Here is a 20,250-nt window from a genome sequence, read left to right as displayed (position 1 = left end):
TCACACTATTCAATCATACCATTCCTTGATTTTGTAGTTTGCAATAAAATTGCCTTGTATTGCAAGTATTTACCTTTTTTTAAAGCCGTATCTGAACCTTAGTGTTAAAAACATGTCAAATAAAATTGCCAAATTCTACTAAAAATAATTCTGCAAAGCAGGAACCGTCATACCATTAAAAAATGTGAGTTAATTATCCTGGGCCCATCCAGTATGTGGGTTCCAAGGCCTAATGGGGCGCATATGACTGACTATGCAGCAGGGCTGGCTTTGCCGCCAATGTGTAAAACCAAGGAGGACGGGAGTACAAAATGCATATTGTGAAGTGGCTTTTCCTGGGCCCATCCAGTATGTGGGTTCCAAGGCCTAATGGGGTGCATATAACTATGCAGCATGGCTCACCTTCCTGCCAATGTATAAAACTAAGGAGAATGGAGCACAAAATGCATATTCTGAAGTGGATTTTCCTGGGCCCATCCAGTATGTGGGTTCCAAGGCCTAATGGGGTGCATATGACTATGCAGCATGGCTCGCCTTCCTGCCAATGTATAAAACAAAGGAGTATGGAGCACAAAATGCATATTCTGAAGTGGATTTTCCTGGGCCCATCCAGTATGTGGGTTCCAAGGCCTAATGAGGTGCATATGACTATGCAGCAGGGCTTGCCTTTCTGCCAATATATAAAACAAAGGAATACGCAATACAAAATGCATATTATGAAGTGGATTTTCATGGGCCTATCCACTATGTGGGTTCCAAAAGCCTGATGGGGTGCATATGACTGACTATGCAGCAGGGCTGGCCTTGCCACCAGTGTATAAAACAAAGGAGTATGGAGCACAAAATGCATATTCTGAAGTGGATATTCCTGGCCCATCCAGTATGTGGGTTCCAAGGCCTAATGGGGTGCATATGTCTGACTATGCAGCAGGGGTCGCCTTCCTGCCAATATATAAAACAAAGGAGTAGGCAGTACAAAATGCATATTGTGAAGTGGATTTTCATGGGCACATCCACTATGTGGGTTCCAAGGCCTAATGGGGTGCATATGACTGACTATGCAGCAGGGGTCACCTTCCTGCCAATATATAAAACAAAGGAGTAGGCAGTACAAAATGCATATTGTGAAGTGGATTTTCATGGGCTCATCCACTATGTGGGTTTTAAGGCCTAATGGGGTGCATATGACTGACTATGTAGCAGGGCTGGCCTTGCCGCCAATGTATAAAACAAAGGAGTACGGGAGCACAAAATGCATATTGTGAAGTGGATTTTCATGGGCCCATCCACTATGTGGGTTCCAAAGCCTAATGGGGTGCATATGACTGACTATGCAGCAGGGCTGGCCTTCCTGCCAATGTATAAAGCAAAGGAGTATGGAGCACAAAAGGCATTATGTGAAGTGGATTTTCATGGGCACATCCACTATGTGGGTTCCAAGGCCTAATGGGGTGCATATGACTGACTATGCAGCAGGGCTGGCCTTGCCGCCAATGTATAAAACAAAGGAGTATGGAGCACTAATTGCATATTGTGAAGTGGATTTTTATGGGCGCATCCAGTATGTGGGTTCCAAGGCCTAATATGGTGCATATGATTATGCAGCATGTCTCACCTTCCTGCCAATGTACAAAGCAAAGGAGTATGGAGCACAAAATGCATATTCTGAAGTGGATTTTCCTGGACCCTTCCAGTATGTGGGTTCCAAGGCCTAATGGGGTGACTATGCAGTAGGGGTCACCTTCCTGCCAATATATAAAACAAAGGAGTAGGCAGTACAAAATGCATATTGTGAAGTCCATTTTCCTGGGCCCATCCACTGTGTGGGTTCCAAGGCTTAATGGGGTGCATATGACTGACTATGCAGTATGGCTGGCCTTGCTGCCAATGTATAAAACAAAGGAGTATGGAGCACAAAATGCATATTGTGAAGTGGATTTTCATGGGCACATCCACTATGTGGGTTCCAAGGCGTAATGGCCTGCATATGACTGACTATGCAGCAGGGCTGGCCTTGCTGGCAATGTGTAAAACAAAAGAAGACGGGAGTACAAAATGCATATTGTGAAGTGGATTTTCTTGGGCCCATCCACTGTGTGGGTTCCAAGGCCTAATGGGATGCATATGACTATGCAGCAGGGCTGGCCTTCCTGCCAATATATAAAACAAAGGAGTATGCAGTACAAATGCATATTGTGAAGTGGATTTTCCTGGGCCCATCCAGTATGTGGGTTCAAAGGCTTATTGGGGTGCATATGAATTTGTAGCAGGGCACGCCTTGAATTCAATGGAACACTTTTCCTGGAGTCCCCCCTGGACATCTTATGACAGGGGTATTGTGGTGCATTGTAATTCTTGGCAGCCCATCCACTCATAGCATAGGCTACAACAGCTTAGGAGATCAACTGTTTAATAATGGCCCTTTAAGAAGATTAATGCCACCTGATGCACCAGTAAAAATAGGCTCTGTGACTTTAAGAGTTCCTCCTTCGTAAATGAAACAAGATGGGTCTGCTTATGTGTCACACACCACATGGCCAGCTAGGGGTGTTAAATGTTAAACAAAAGGGGAGAAGCCAGCGCTGCTTGTGGTCAGAACGCAATTTGAAAAGTGCAAATGCACATATTAATTTCTGACTGTATATCAAAATGAGATATTTAGCAAACAATTGATCAATTCTTTGAGCCACCCTGCCACGTCACGGCAATCTCTTGGGGCAGTCCTGCTCTACATTTTTTATATTCGCTGTGCCATTACGGCCTCCTTAATATGTTAGGAGAAGGACCACGTTAGTCCCGCTGTACGTTTTTTTTATGTTTTACTCACTGTGCCATTACGGCCTCCTAAATGTGTTAAAAGCGGGACCATATTGAATGCAATTGTTTGCTAAATATCTAATTTTGATATACAGTCAGAAATTAATATGTGCATTTGCACTTTTCAAATTGCGTTCTGACCACAAGCAGCGCTGGCTTCTCCCCTTTTGTTTTGTATTGGTTTGTGGCGCCATGGGAGTGATTCGGAAAAGCTACAGGTACGGTTTGCATTCAATATGGTCCCGCTTTTAACACATTTAGGAGGCTTTAATGGCACAGTGAGTAAAACATAAAAAAACCTACAGCGGGACTAACGTGGTCTTTCTCCTAACATATTAAGGAGGCTGTAATGGCACAGCGAATATAAAAAACGTAGAGCAGGACTGCCCCAAGAGATTGCCGTGACGTGGCGGGGTGGCTCAAAGAATTGATCAATTGTTTGCTAAATATCTCATTTTGATGTACAGTCAGAAATTAATATGTGCATTTGCACTTTTCAAATTGCGTTCTGACCACAAGCAGCGTTGGCTTCTCCCCTTTTGTTTTGTATTGGTTTGTGGCTGACCACCACTGTTGCCGTGCGCGCTTGGGTCATTTACGCCATTCTTTCTGTTTTCATTGTGATTGATCTAGGCTGCTGTACACACTTACAGCAGCCCTGCCCTGCCCGGGCTCTGTTTTAATTAGTGCACCTGTGCCTGGGCCTGTCTCTCTCTCTTTAGCCATGGTGCTGGTCAGGCATTGTGGAGGTCAGATCTGAAATGTCCATGTTTGGACCTGGTCGACTGTTATTGTCGCATATCCTTTCTGGCGCCATGGGAGTGATTCGGAAAAGCTACAGGTACGGTTTGCATTCAATATGGTCCCGCTTTTAACACATTTAGGAGGCCGTAATGGCACAGTGAGTAAAACATAAAAAAAAACCTACAGCGGGACTAACGTGGTCTTTCTCCTAACATATTAAAGAGGCCGTAATGGCACAGCGAATATAAAAAACGTAGAGCAGGACTGCCCCAAGAGATTGCCGTGACGTGGCGGGGTGGCTCAAAGAATTGATCAATTGTTTGCTAAATATCTCATTTTGATATACAGTCAGAAACTAATATGTGCATTTGCACTTTTCAAATTGCGTTCTGACCACAAGCAGCGCTGGCTTCTCCCCTTTTGTGTTAAATGTTGCAATGACATTTCCCAGTTAATGCATTTGTAGTGGTTGAAAGCAATGTTAAAGTTGAAAAACGCTTCAAAAACGCTCCGTCTGAACTACGCCTAAGTGGGAGAGGAAATTTTCGGTCTGGGATTAGATATTTGGCCTTACAGGCAAGTCATTGACCTGCAAAGGATGTACCTTGACATATTTCCAAGCAAAACCCGTTTTGGTTTCGTTTTCATGTGTTTTTTGTGGCACCGGGAAAAATGGCATGAATATAGGACAAAAAAATGATTAAGGCTGTGAACTAGGAGTCAGGAATGCTTCCAGGGGCGATCCCCAAGATGTCCCTGTGTCATTTGAGCAGTATTTCCATCATTTTCAGACGTTCTTAGACCTTAAAAGGACCCCTCGGGGGGATCGTGGTAAAAATACACAGGTCTCCCATAGACTTACATTGGGCTCGTTGTTCTGGCCGAGTACCCGAGTATTCCAATTTGCTCGACCCGAGCAACGAGCACCCGAGCATTTTAGTGCTTGCCCATCACTAATAGGTACCTCACCTATGGGATGGAGTTTTTGTTTGGCACATGGTCTGTGTGCAGCATGTGAGGAGCTAGGCTCGAGTTAGCCTGATTTGGTGTTTGTTGGATTACACATATACAGTACATGCTGCAAAGTTTTGGGGCAAGACTCATAACAACCCTGGGAATGGCACCTGGCGGACGCCGCTGACCAGGCAGCCGCTTAGCCCGTCCCGTGCAAGGGTGAGTCTGAGACCAGTGGTTCTCCAAGCTGGAGTATGTTTGTGTTTTTTTCTTAGTTTCTGCTGCCTACTGTTTAAAGTGTTAATAAACCACTGAAGTTTGGATTCTAAGCCTGTGTGTTGCCTCATTACTGCGGCCCTGTCACTGCCTACCAGAGCAAATCCCTACAGTACATTATATAGGTGATACAGTGATTATATACAGCAGTAGCAGTATCACTTATATCTACTATAAAAAGCTGAATGTGTGTGTGTATGTGTGTGTGTGTGTATGTGTGTATGTCCGGGATTGGCATCTGCACCGTCGCAGCTACAGCCACAAAATTTTGCACAGTCACACGTCTGGACCCCGAGAGCGTCATAGGCTATATTGTGAGGCGAAATTTTAACCCCGCGCGTTCCAATTCACCAAACAATTTTGCCCCTATCTACATAATGGGGAAAAAAGTGAAAGGAAAAGTGTTGGAAGCGTCGCAGCTACAGCACCAAAATTTTGCACAGTCACACGTCTGGACCCTGAGAGCGTCATAGGCTACATTGTGAGGTGACATTTTAACCCCGCGCTTTCCAATTCACCAAACAATTTTGCCCCTATCTACATAATGGGGAAAAAAGTGAAAGGAAAAGTGTTGGAGGCGTCGCAGCTACAGAAACAAAATTTTGCACAGTCACACGTCTGGACCCTGAGAGCGTCATAGGCTACGTTGTGAGGTGAAATTTTAACCCCGCGCATTCCAATTCACCAAACAATTTTGCCCCTATCTACATAATGGGAAAAAATGAAAGGAAAAGTGTAGGAGGCAAATTGACAGCTGCCAGATGTGAACAAGGGGGACTTAAAGAATGAGAGCGATGGCGCCAAAGAGTATATACCGTACAGTTGCTAAGGTGGGGCCCCGACATGGGATACTCACCACACATGGGGATATGAACACACACACAAAATGCGCCACAAACTACCACGTGCTTGAACACATGTACCACCCTCAGCACACATTTCACCACACATACACCAACCTCGCCACATAAAAGTCGAAACACAAAAGTCACCGCTCAAAACTCGCCACGCGCAGAACTCGCCACATGCAAAAACTAGGCTCACGCAAAACTCGCCACACGTGCAAAACTCACCTCATGGAAAACGTGCCACACGCAAAACTTGCACACGCGGAAAAATTGCCACATGCACAAAAGTTGCAACACATGCAAAAGTTGCCTCACACAAAACTTGCACATACTCAAAAGGCACCACACATAAAACTCGCCACGCGCAAAACTCGCCATGCGCAAAACTTGCTGCACACAACTTGCTACACTAACCTGTCACATGCAACTCGACACACAAAAAGTTGCTACACGCATGTTGCCACACAAAACTCATCTCACAAAAGTCGCTACATGCATGTCGCCACACGCAACTCAACACACACAACTTGACAAACGAAACTCGCCCTAAAACACACACAAGTCTGGTATTATCCTTCAAAAATAAAAATCTGATTAATAAGCAGACAAACTACAAGAGCAACAAATGTACCATATAGGAAATACGGCAGCTGTCAGTCACAAGACCTGTCTATCATGTGTACGTGTGAGCTAATATATACTGCCAAGGGGGAGGGCTTCCTGTTGGCTGGGGATTTATCAGGCTGCCAATTTAGCTTACAAATACTGAGGTAAAAATACTGAGCAAATAACGTGTGAACGAGGTCTAATACAGGAGGAGATGACACACAGGTATATACTATATACAGGGGAGATGACACACAGATATATATATACAGGAGAGATGACACACAGGTATATACTATATAGAGGAGGAGATGACATACAGGTACATACTATATACAGGAGGAGATGACCTACAGGTATATACTATATACAGGAGGAGATGACATGCAGGTATATGCTATATATAGAAGATGACATACAGGTATATACTATATACAGGAGGAGATGACATACAGGTATATACTATATGTAGGAGGAGATGACATACAGTTATATACTATATACAGGGAAGATGACACACAGCAGGTATCTATAATATAACGCTGGGAGCGTCACTCTGTCCGAAGCCTTTATAGACTGCGCAAGCGCCGGCGCAGTCTGGCCCCCACAGAGTGACGCTCCCAGGAGATCGTGGTATGCGTAAACACTGAACGCACACCGCGATCTCTGTTATGATCCGGTGGTTTGGACAAATAATGGACCTGATAGTTACTGATAATAAGGACGAGCTCTGGGACGTGGGAACTCTGCTGACCGCAATCCCTAAACCTATCAAAACACACTAGAAATAGCCGTGGATTGCGCCTAACGCTCCCTATGCAACTCAGCACAGCCAAAGAAACTAGCTAGCCCTGAAGATAGAAAAATAAAGCCTACCTTGCCTCAGAGAAATTCCCCAAAGGAAAAGGCAGCCCCCCACATATAATGACTGTGAGTAAAGATGAAAATACAAACACAGAGATTAAATAGATTTAGCAAAATGAGGCCCGACTTACTGAACAGACCGAGGATAGAAAGGGTTACTTTGCGGTCAGCACAAAAACCTACAAAAGACCACGCAGAGAGTGCAGGGAAAAATACCTTCCGCACCGACTCACGGTGCGGGAGGCTCCCCTCTGCTTCCCAGAGCTTCCAGCAAGCAAGGCAATATTGACAAAAGCAAGCTGGACAGAAAAAATAGCAAACAAGCAAAATAGCACAGAGTAACTTAGCTTCTGCTGGAGCAACAGGAACTCAGAACGATCCAGGAGCGAACTAGAGCCATAGTACAACATTGACAGCTGGCATGGGGCAAAGATCTAAGTGGAGTTAAATAGAGCAGCCCACTAACGAATTAGCCTTGTCACCTGTGGAAGGAAACTCAGAAACACCCACAGGCACCAGAGAAAGTCCATGGACAGAACCAGCTGAAGTACCATTCATGACCACAGGAGGGAGCCTGACAACAGAATTCACAACAGTACCCCCCCCCTTGAGGAGGGGTCACCGAACCCTCACGAGAGTCCCCAGGCCGACCAGGATGAGCCAAATGAAAGGCACGAACCAGATCGGCCGCATGAACATCAGAGGCAAAAACCCAGGAATTATCCTCCTGACCATAACCCTTCCACATGACCAAGTACTGGAGTTTCCGTCTCGAAATACGAGAATCCAAAATCTTCTCAACCACATACTCCAACTCCCCCTCAACCAACACCGGAGCAGGAGGGTCAACGGATGGAACCACAGGCGCCACGTATCTCCGCAATAACGACCTATGGAACACATTATGGATGGCAAAAGAATCTGGAAGGGCCAAACGAAATGACACAGGATTGATAACCTCAGAAATTTTATACGGACCAATGAAACGAGGCTTAAACTTAGGAGAGGAAACCTTCATAGGAACATAACGAGACGACAACCAAACTAAATCCCCAACACGAAGTCGGGGACCCACACAGCGCCGGCGGTTAGCGAAACGTTGAGCCTTCTCCTGGGACAATGTCAAATTGTCCACCACATGAGTCCAAATCTGCTGCAACCTATCCACCACAGTATCTACACCAGGACAGTCCGAAGACTCAACCTGCCCTGAAGAGAAACGAGGATGGAAACCAGAATTGCAGAAAAACGGCGAAACCAACGTAGCCGAGCTGGCCCGATTACTAAGGGCAAACTCAGCCAATGGCAAAAAGGACACCCAATCATCCTGATCAGCAGAAACAAAGCATCTCAGATATGTTTCCAATGTCTGATTAGTTCGTTCGGTTTGGCCATTTGTCTGAGGATGGAAAGCCGAGGAAAAAGACAAATCAATGCCCATCCTAGCACAAAAGGATCGCCAAAACCTCGAAACAAATTGGGAACCTCTGTCCGAAACGATGTTCTCTGGGATGCCACGCAAATGAACCACATGCTGGAAAAACAATGGCACCAAATCAGAGGAGGAAGGCAATTTAGACAAAGGTACCAAATGGACCATCTTAGAAAAGCGATCACAAACCACCCAAATGACCGACATCTTTTGAGAGACGGGGAGATCCGAAATAAAATCCATAGAAATATGCGTCCAGGGCCTCTTCGGGACCGGCAAGGGCAAAAGCAACCCACTAGCACGAGAACAGCAGGGCTTAGCCCGAGCACAAGTCCCACAGGACTGCACAAAAGAACGCACATCCCGTGACAAAGACGGCCACCAAAAGGATCTAGCCACCAAATCTCTGGTACCAAAGATTCCAGGATGCCCAGCCAACACCGAACAATGAAGCTCAGAGATAACTCTATTAGTCCATTTATCAGGGACAAACAGTTTCTCTGCTGGGCAACGGTCAGGTCTATCAGCCTGAAATTTTTGCAGCACCCGCCGCAAATCAGGGGAGATGGCAGACAAAATTATCCCCTTTTTGAGAATACCTGCCGGCTCAGAAACACCCGGAGAGTCAGGCACAAAACTCCTTGACAGGGCATCAGCCTTCACATTCTTAGAGCCCGGAAGGTACGAAAGCACAAAATCAAAACGGGAGAAAAACAACGCCCAACAAGCCTGTCTCGGATTCAACCGTTTGGCAGACTCAAGATAAGTCAAATTTTTGTGATCTGTCAAGACCACCACGCGATGCTTGGCTCCTTCAAGCCAATGATGCCACTCCTCGAATGCCCACTTCATGGCCAACAATTCTCGATTACCAACATCATAATTGCGCTCAGCAGGCGAAAACTTTCTAGAAAAGAAAGCACATGGCTTCATTCCCGAGCCATCAGAACGTTTTTGTGACAAAACAGCCCCTGCCCCAATGTCAGAGGCATCAACCTCAACCTGAAACAGGAGCGAAACATCTCGCTGGCACAACACAGGGGCAGAAGAAAAACAACGCTTCAATTCCTGAAAAGCATCCACGGCCGCAGAAGACCAATTGACCACATCAGCACCCTTCTTGGTCAAATCAGTCAATGGTTTAGCAACACTAGAAAAATTAGCGATGAAGCGACGATAAAAATTAGCAAAGCCCAGGAACTTTTGCAGGCTCTTCACAGATGTCGGGTGAGTCCAATCATGAATGGCCTGGACTTTAACAGGGTCCATCTTGAGAGAAGAAGGGGAAAAAATGAACCCCAAAAATGAAACCTTCTGAACTCCAAAGAGACACTTTGACCCCTTCACAAACAAGGAATTAGCACGAAGGACCTGGAACACCATTCTGACCTGCTTCACATGAGACTCCCAATCATCCGAAAAGACCAAAATATCATCCAAATACACAATCAGGAATTTATCCAGGTACTCTCGGAAGATGTCATGCATAAAAGACTGAAACACTGATGGAGCATTGGAAAGCCCGAATGGCATCACCAGGTACTCAAAATGGCCTTCGGGCGTATTAAATGCTGTTTTCCATTCATCGCCCCGTTTAATACGCACAAGATTATACGCTCCTCGAAGGTCTATCTTGGTAAACCAACTAGCCCCTTTAATACGAGCAAACAAGTCGGACTGCAACAGCAAAGGATACTGAAATTTGACTGTAATTTTATTAAGAAGGCGGTAATCAATACAAGGTCTCAAAGAACCATCCTTCTTGGCCACAAAAAAGAACCCTGCTCCCAACGGTGATGACGATGGGCGAATATGGCCTTTCTCCAAGGATTCCTTTATATAACTCCGCATAGCGGCGTGTTCTGGCACAGATAAATTGAACAATCGGCCCTTAGTAAACTTACTACCAGGAATCAAATTAATTGCACAATCGCAATCCCTATGAGGAGGAAGGGCACTGGCTTTGGGCTCATCAAATACATCCCGATAATCCGACAAAAACTCTGGAACTTCAGAAGGAGTAGAAGACGAAATTGACAAAAATGGAACATCACCATGTACCCCCAGGCAACCCCAGCTGGACACAGACATAGATTTCCAGTCCAATACTGGATTATGGACCTGTAGCCATGGTAACCCTAAAACGACCATATCATGCAGATTATGTAACACCAAAAAATGGATATCCTCCTGATGTGCAGGAGCCATGCACATGGTCAATTGGGTCCAGTACTGAGGCTTATTCTTGGCCAAAGGCGTGGAATCAATTCCTCTCAATGGAATAGGATGCTGCAAAGGCTCCAAGAAAAAACCACAGCGGCTAGCAAACTCCAAGTCCATCAAATTCAGGGCAGCGCCTGAATCCATAAATGCCATAACAGAATAGGACGACAAAGAGCAAATTAGAGTAACGGACAAAAGAAATTTAGATTGTACCGTACCAATGGTGGCAGACTTAGCGAACCGCTTAGTGCGCTTAGGACAATCGGAGATAGCATGAGTGGAGTCACCACAGTAAAAACACAGCCCATTCTGACGTCTGTGTTCCTGCCGTTCAGCTCTGGTCAAAGTCCTATCACACTGCATAGGCTCAGGCCCATGCTCAGATAGTACCGCCAAATGGTGCACAGTTTTACGCTCACGCAAGCGCCGATCGATCTGAATAGCCAAAGACATAGACTCATTCAGACCAGCAGGCATGGGAAATCCCACCATGACCTCTTTAAGGGCTTCAGAGAGACCCTTTCTGAAGATAGCTGCCAGGGCACATTCATTCCACTGAGTGAGCACAGACCACTTTCTAAACTTCTGACAATATATCTCTGCTTCATCCTGACCCTGACATAGAGCCAGCAAGATTTTCTCTGCCTGATCCACTGAATTAGGTTCGTCATAAAGCAATCCGAGCGCCAGGAAAAACGCATCTACATCACGCAATGCCGGGTCTCCTGGCGCAAGAGAAAATGCCCAGTCTTGAGGGTCGCCACGTAATAAGGAAATAATGATCCTTACCTGTTGAACAGGATCACCTGAGGAGCGAGGTTTCAAAGCTAGAAACAATTTACAATTATTTTTGAAATTCAAGAACTTAGATCTATCACCAAAAAATAAATCAGGAATTGGAATCCTAGGCTCTGACATCGGATTCTGAATCACAAAATCTTGAATGTTTTGTACCCTTGTAGTGAGATTATCCATCCAAGAGGACAGACCTTGAATGTCCATGTCTACACCTGTGTTCTGAACCACCCAGAGGTAAAGGGGAAAAGTGAGACAGAACACGCTGCAAAGAAAAAAAAATGGTCTCAGAGCTTCACTTATCCCTTTATTGAGATGCATCAATACTTTTGGCCAGCTGTACTGTTATGATCCGGTGGTTTGGACAAATAATGGACCTGATAGTTACTGATAATAAGGACGAGCTCTGGGACGTGGGAACTCTGCTGACCGCAATCCCTAAACCTATCAAAACACACTAGAAATAGCCGTGGATTGCGCCTAACGCTCCCTATGCAACTCGGCACAGCCAAAGAAACTAGCTAGCCCTGAAGATAGAAAAATAAAGCCTACCTTGCCTCAGAGAAATTCCCCAAAGGAAAAGGCAGCCCCCCACATATAATGACTGTGAGTAAAGATGAAAATACAAACACAGAGATGAAATAGATTTAGCAAAGTGAGGCCCGACTTACTGATCAGACCGAGGATAGAAAAGGTTACTTTGCGGTCAGCACAAAAACCTACAAAAGACCACGCAGAGAGTGCAGGGAAAAATACCTTCTGCACCGACTCACGCTGCGGGAGGCTCCCCTCTGCTTCCCAGAGCTTCCAGCAAGCAAGGCAATATTGACAAAAGCAAGCTGGACAGAAAAAATAGCAAACAAGCAAAATAGCACAGAGTAACTTAGCTTCTGCTGGAGCAACAGGAACTCAACAGAACAGAACTCAACAGAACGATCCAGGAGCGAACTAGAGCCATAGTACAACATTGACAGCTGGCATGGGGCAAAGATCTAAGATAAATAGAGCAGCCCACTAACGAATTAGCCTTGTCACCTGTGGAAGGAAACTCAGAAACACCCACAGGCACCAGAGAAAGTCCATGGACAGAACCAGCCGAAGTACCATTCATGACCAAAGGAGGGAGCCTGACAACAGAATTCACAACAGATCTCCACCGGAGAGTCAGGGACCGCCAGGAGGGTGAGTATATTCACCTATCCCCCGTTCCAGCGCTGCGTGCGGCTCCGTCTCCCGGGCCCTCTGCTGTGACGTTCCCAGTTCAGAGGGCGCGATGATGCGCTTAATGTGCGCCGGCGCCGCCCTCTGACTGAACAGTCACAGCCAGAGGAGCCGGAAGATGGCGGCGCGCAGCGGTGGAACAGGACAGACAGGTGAGTATAGCAAGTGCTGGGGGCCTGAGCTGGCGGTGACTCCGGCACCTGACCCCACAGCGTGCCGGTGTCCCTCCTGCTCAGGCCCCCAGCACTCGGCGCCCAGCGATGATAGGTGAGTATGGTATTTTTGTTTTTTTATATATGGCAGTAGCATACGAGGCATATATAATGGAGCATCTTATGGGGGGCATATAATACAATGGTGGCGCAGGATGGGAGCAGCACATGACAGAACGGGCGCAGGATGGCAGCAGCACATGACAGAACGGGCGCAGGATGGGAGCAGCACATGACAGAATGGAGGCGCAGGATGGGTGCAGCACATGACAGGATGGGGACGCAGGATGGCAGCAGCACATGACAGAACGGGCGCAGGATGGGAGCAGCACATGACAGAATGGAGGCGCAGGATGGGTGCAGCACATGACAGGATGGGGACGCAGGATGGCAGCAGCACATGACAGAACGGGCGCAGGATGGGAGCAGCACATGACAGAACGGGGGCGCAGGATGGCAGCAGCACATAACAGAACGGGCGCAGGATGGCAGCAGCACATGACAGAACGGGCGCAGGATGGGAGCAGCACATGACAGAATGGGGGCGCAGGATGGCAGCAGCACATGACAGAACAGGGGCGCAGGATGGGAGCAGCACATGAAAGAACGGGGGCACAGGATGGGATCAGCACATGACAGAATGGGGGCGCAGGATGGGAACAGCACATGACAGAATGGGCGCAGGATGGCAGCAGCACATGACAGAACGGGCGCAGGATGGGAGCAGCACATGACAGAACGGGCGCAGGATGGGAGCAGCACATGACAGAACGGGCGCTGGATGGGAGCAGCACATGACAGAACAGGGGCGCAGGATGGGAGTAGCACATGGCAGAACGGGGGCACAGGATGGCAGCAGCACATGACAGAACGGGCGCAGGATGGGAGCAGCACATGACAGAACAGGGGCGCAGGATGGGAGCAGCACATGAAAGAACGGGGGCACAGGAAGGGAGCAGCACATGACAGAACGGGGGCACAGGATGGGAGCAGCACATGACAGAACGGGGGCACAGGATGGGAGCAGCACATGACAGGATGGGAGCAGCAAATGACAGAATGGAGGCGCAGGATGGGTGCAGAACATGTCACAATGGGGGCGCAGGATGGGAGCAGCACATGACAGAATGGGGGCACCGGATGGGTGCAACACATGACAGAATGGGGGCGCAAGATGGGTGCAGAACATGTCAAAATGGGGGCGCTGGATGGGAGCAGCACATGTCACAATGGGGGCGCAGGATGGGAGCAGCACATGACAGAATGGGGGCGCAGGATGGGTGCAACACATGACAGAATGGGGGCGCAAGATGGGTGCAGAACATGTCAGAATGGAGGCGCAGGATGGGTGCAGAACATGTCAGAATGGGGGCACAGGATGGGAGCAGCACATGTCACAATGGGGGCGCAGGATGGGAGCAGCACATGACAATGGGGCGCAGGATGGGTGCAGAACATGTCAGGATCGGGACGCAGGATGGAGCAGCTCATGGCAGGATGGGGACGTAGGATGGAGCAGCACATACCAGGATGGAGACCATATACCAATATAGATGCTAGCCACCCGGGCGTAGAACGGGTTCAATAGCTAGTATACTATATACAGGGGAGATGACATACAGGTATATACTATATACAGGAGATGACATAAAGGTGTATACTATATATAATTGTCTAATGGTTTTTCCGTCTGTCTGTCTTTCTGTCTGTCTGTCTGTCTGTCCTGGAAATCCTGGCTCTCTGATTGGTCGAGGCCGCCAGGCCTCGACCAATCAGTGACCGGCACAGTGACGATGATGTCATAAAGGACGTAGACATCCCGCGTCTGATTTGTCGAGGCCGCCAGGCCTCGACCAATCAGCGACGGGCACAGTATCGACGTAGATGTCATAATGGTTGCCATGGCGACGATGATGTTATAAAGGTTGCCTCGACCAATCAGCGACGGGCACAGTCTGCCGCGAATTCTGGAATCATCATTGTCCATATACTACGGGGACATGCATATTCTAGAATACCCGATGCGTTAGAATCGGGCCACAATCTAGTACTATATATAAGGGAGATGACAAACCTGTATATACTGAGGTGAAAATGAGAGGTGTGAGGTGAAAATTAAAAGGTGTGAGTGCAAAATGAGAGGAGTGAGGGAAAATAGTGGAGTGATCGGAAAATGACAGATGTGAGGTCGAAATGACAAGTGTTAGGGGGAATGAGAGGAGTGAGGGAGAAAATGAGAGGTGTGAGGGAGAAAATGAGAGATGTGAGGGGGGAAATTAAAGATGTGATTGGGAAAATGAGAGGCGTGATGGGAAAATAAGAGAAGTGAGGTGCTATAACTAACCATAGATATTTACTATGCTCTTCAGCTAGTATTGTATATACAGCAGTCAATATGCATTATATAGCTCAAACAGCCATTCAGTATCTACATAAAAAAGCTTTCATCCTGGTACTTACCTGAGATGAAGGATTATGAGGTGGGTCCACTGTCCAGCCAGAGTCGGAGGTGCTGATGACTCGGAGCGGATGTCGGCTGGGGACTGGTGAGGAGAGCTCTGTTCTCTGATGCTGGAACTGACCAGCAACAGACAGAAAGAGTCTCAGGCAGGCATCCTGTGCGCGCTGTGACGGCAGCAGCCTTTTCAAACTTCAGCATAGGACCTATGTGTGCGTGCTCTCTCCTGCTTGCCGACGCTGACAAGGGCCGTAGCGACGCATGCAAGCAATAACGTGGGCCGCCGCAGCCCTTGTCAGTGCGTGCCCCGAGAAATCACGCACACATAGGGCCTGTGCAGACGTTTTAATGGGCCTATGGCCCATTTTGCAGCTCAGAGAGGCCTGTCCAGCGGGCATCTACCGCCTTGGTAGATTGCCAATCCTGGCCTAATCAGATCACCTTTTACAATTGTAAAATATTAATCTGCAAGCATTGAAGGATAGCATTTTCCGTGTGTTTTTTTTCTCCATAGCCGCAATATCTTGGTGAAATCTCTTGTGGCTCACTGCTTCTCAGTTTGGTGGAAAGAAGTCTAGATGCAAATATACTAAATTAATTTTTAAGGCCATATTACAGACAATAGCCTTGTGTTTTGATGACATTTTGCACCAACTCTTCATAGTTATCTGCTCTTGAGTTTCCCAAAAAATGAGTTACCATTAATGCGAATACTACCCATGCAGCCTTTTCCTTGCCCTGCAACAAAAGGAAGACTCCTTCCTTTATCATTGCTTCACTCAACATTGGAAATGTATCAATGAAATACTTGAATGCTTTTGCATTGTCCATTGCCTTTATAAAAGTTCTTCATTTGGCACAACTTGATATGCAATAGTTGTAACAAAATCTTATGTGGGTCAACAAGTGCTGGATGCAGGCCATTTTTGCTCCCTCATTGAATTGAATGTTGGAGGGGCCAGTTTCTTTTATTGTAATGATATTCACTTGCATGGCTATCCCACTAACACAGAAAGCAGTAGTACTTTGTGTGACCAACCTGGAGACAAAGAAAGAGAGCAACCACCTTTAAAGGGAACCTCTCACCCCCCATCTCCCCCACGTGTTTGTAACTAAAAGAGCCACCTTGTGCAGCACCAATGCTGCATTCTGACAATGTGGGTCTTTTAGTCATTGGTGCTGTAACTTCAGAAATAATCCATTTTATAATTTGTCCCAAATACCTTGAATAAGTCCTGGAGGCAGGTCTTTCCCCCCCTGCTGCAAACGCAGCACCGCCGTCACTCATGTCCTCTTGGCGCCGGGACCGCGCCTCCTCTGCGCTGTTTTCAAATGAGCCTGCGCTCTTTTCTCATGCCTTGGGCATGCGCAGTGGGCGCTGCCCATCCTGTGTCCTCATTTGTGGTCTAGTTGACTGCGCCTGTGCAGCCGCCATGCCCGAGATCACGCCCCGCAGTGTCTTCTGATTTATTCTTACTGCGGGGCTGGGAATCCTGGGCATGCGCAGTGCATATCTAAGCCTCTCACACATCTCCCTCCGCCTTCTTCAGACTGTGCAGCGTCAGCTGATCCCTAATCGCCGTTTGCAGCAGGGGGGAAAGACCTTCCTCCAGGACTGATTCAAGGTATTTGGGACAAATTATAAAATGGATTATTTCTGAAGTTACAGCACCAATAACTTTTTAGAACCTTGTCAGAACGCAGCATTAGTGCTGCACAAGGTGGCTCTTTTAGTTATAAACGCCTGGGGGGGTGACAGGTTCCCTTTAAGTCATCAAAGAGGGGCAGCAAATATTTAGGCACCTCAGCAGCTGCTTCATGTTGTCATAAGTTTCTTTCATGTGGACTGCATAACCAACTGGAATTGAAGGTGTTGGCTCTCCTGGGGATTGCGTGACATTGATATTGCATGCAATCCCTGCAGCAAATCAGTACTAGATTAACCCCTTTCTGCCAGCTGATGGAATAGTACGTCAGCTGGCAGATCCCCTGCTTTGAGGTGGGTTCCGGAGGTGGGTTCCGGCGGTGAGCCCACCTCAAAGCCGCGACATGTCAGCTGTTTTGTACAGCTGACATGTGCGCGCAATGAGAACGAGCGGAATCGCGATCCGCCCGCGCCCATTAACTAGTTAAATGCCGCCGTCAAGCGCTGACAGCGGCATTTAACTAACGCTCCCGGCCGCGCGGCCGGTTGTGCTCGCACCGCTGACCCCCGTCACATGATCAGGGGTCAGCGGTGCATTGCCATAACAACCAGAGGTCCTCTATGGTTGTTGATGGCCGATTGCTTTGAGCGCCACCCTGTGGTCGGCGTTCAAAGTACACCTGCATTTCTGCTACATAGAGGTGATCTGTACTTCACCTCTTTGTAGCAGAGGTGATCGTGTAGTGCATGCTTCTAGCCTCCTATGGAGGCTATTGAAGCATGCCAAAAAATTTAAAAAAAAAGTTTTTAAAAATATAAAAAAAAATAAAAAATATATAAAAGTTCAAATCACCCCTCTTTCGCCCCAATCAAAATAAAACAATTAAAAAAAAACAAAAATACACATATTTGGTATCGCCGCGTTCAGAATCGCCCGATCTATCAATAAAAAAAAGGATTAACCTGACCGCTAAATGGCGTAGCGAGAAAAAAAATCAAAGCATCAAAAATACGTTTTTTTGGTCGCCGTGACATAGTAACATAGTAACATAGTAACATAGTTAGTAAGGCCGAAAAAAGACATTTGTCCATCCAGTTCAGCCTATATTCCATCATAATAAATCCCCAGATCTACGTCCTTCTACAGAACCTAATTGTATGATACAATATTGTTCTGCTCCAGGAAGACATCCAGGCCTCTCTTGAACCCCTCGACTGAGTTCGCCATCACCACCTCCTCAGGCAAGCAATTCCAGATTCTTACTGCCCTAACAGTAAAGAATCCTCTTCTATGTTGGTGGAAAAACCTTCTCTCCTCCAGACGCAAAGAATGCCCCCTTGTGCCCGTCACCTTCCTTGGTATAAACAGATCCTCAGCGAGATATTTGTATTGTCCCCTTATATACTTATACATGGTTATTAGATCGCCCCTCAGTCGTCTTTTTTCTAGACTAAATAATCCTAATTTCGCTAATCTATCTGGGTATTGTAGTTCTCCCATCCCCTTTATTAATTTTGTTGCCCTCCTTTGTACTCTCTCTAGTTCCATTATATCCTTCCTGAGCACCGGTGCCCAAAACTGGACACAGTACTCCATGTGCGGTCTAACTAGGGATTTGTACAGAGGCAGTATAATGCTCTCATCATGTGTATCCAGACCTCTTTTAATGCACCCCATGATCCTGTTTGCCTTGGCAGCTGCTGCCTGGCACTGGCTGCTCCAGGTAAGTTTATCATTAACTAGGATCCCCAAGTCCTTCTCCCTGTCAGATTTACCCAGTGGTTTCCCATTCAGTGTGTAATGGTGACATTGATTCCTTCTTCCCATGTGTATAACCTTACATTTATCATTGTTAAACCTCATCTGCCACCTTTCAGCCCAAGTTTCCAACTTATCCAGATCCATCTGTAGCAGAATACTATCTTCTCTTGTATTAACTGCTTTACATTAACTGCTTTACATTAACTGCTTTACATGATATTTGTATCATCTGCAAATATCGATATTTTACTGTGTAAACCTTCTACCAGATCATTAATGAATATGTTGAAGAGAACAGGTCCCAATACTGACCCCTGCGGTACCCCACTGGTCACAGCGACCCAGTTAGAGACTATACCATTTATAACCACCCTCTGCTTTCTATCACTAAGCCATTAAAATGCAATAACGGGCGATCAAAAGAACGTATCTACACCAAAATGATATCATTAAAAATGCCAGCTCGGCACGCAAAAAATAAGCCCTCACCTGACCCCAGATCATGAAAATTGGAGATGCTACGGGAATCGGAAAATCGCACAATTTTTTTTTTCTTTTAGCAAACTTTGGAATTTTTTTTCACTACTTAGATAAAAAATAACCTAGACATGTTAGGTGTCTATGAACTCGTAATGACCTGGAGAATCATAATGGCAGGTCAGTTTTAGCATTTGGTGAACCTAGCAAAAAAGCCAAACAAAAAACAAGTGTGAGATTGCACTTTTTTTGCAATTTCATCATACTTGGAATTTTTTTCCCGTTTTCTGTTACATGGCATGGCATGGCATGGCATGGCATGGCTAAAACCAATGGTATCGTTCAAAACTACATCTCGTCCCGCAAAAAATAAGCCCTCACTTGGCCATATTGACGGAAAAATAAAAAAGTTATGGCTCTGGGAAGGAGGGGAGCGAAAAACGAAAATGAAAAAACAGAAAAAGCTCCGGGGGTGAAGGGGTTAAAGGGGTTTTAAGACAAATGCAAAACTGGATCCAGTAAACAGCACATATACTTTATGAGACTCTTCTGATAATGACATGAAAAAGCTATTTCCAAAGGTCTAAACACTCACACTTTGATTACTGAGTTAGATTTCTAGTTTCGTTTGCAATGCCTTGCACCACGTTTACTATGTGTTCTAGACGCTTATCTTGAATCATGTCATATGATCTGTTTTAAAATAATCTCTTGGAAAGTTAAAACTGAAATCTGTGTAAGGAGGTGAAACACCAGAAGAGTCTGGGGGTGGTTACCTTCTCGGCTCTGTGCCTGGAACCATTGAGCTGTGCTGCAGTTTCCCCAGGGGGGTAGACTTAGAGACTGGAACAGGAAGGAAGCGGGCAGAGAGTGGGAAAGGCACGGGCACAAGGGAGATAGCAGCGTGAGCAGCAGT

The 20,250-nt window shown here is 46.5% G+C and overlaps 1 protein-coding gene across 7 annotated transcripts in view; it reads right to left on the bottom strand.

The window, feature by feature from the left end:
* PDE4DIP (phosphodiesterase 4D interacting protein) overlaps positions 1–20,250 on the bottom strand; it is a 1,776,665-nt gene that overhangs the window by 749,597 nt on the left and 1,006,818 nt on the right. The gene's annotated exons all lie outside the window — the stretch shown is intronic.

Source organism: Ranitomeya imitator, chromosome 8, assembly GCF_032444005.1.
Source record: "Ranitomeya imitator isolate aRanImi1 chromosome 8, aRanImi1.pri, whole genome shotgun sequence".
In the NCBI taxonomy this organism is placed as follows: Eukaryota; Metazoa; Chordata; class Amphibia; order Anura; family Dendrobatidae; genus Ranitomeya; species Ranitomeya imitator.
The sequence above is the reverse complement of the archived record's forward strand: the minus strand, read 5'-3'. Positions and strand labels throughout refer to the sequence as shown.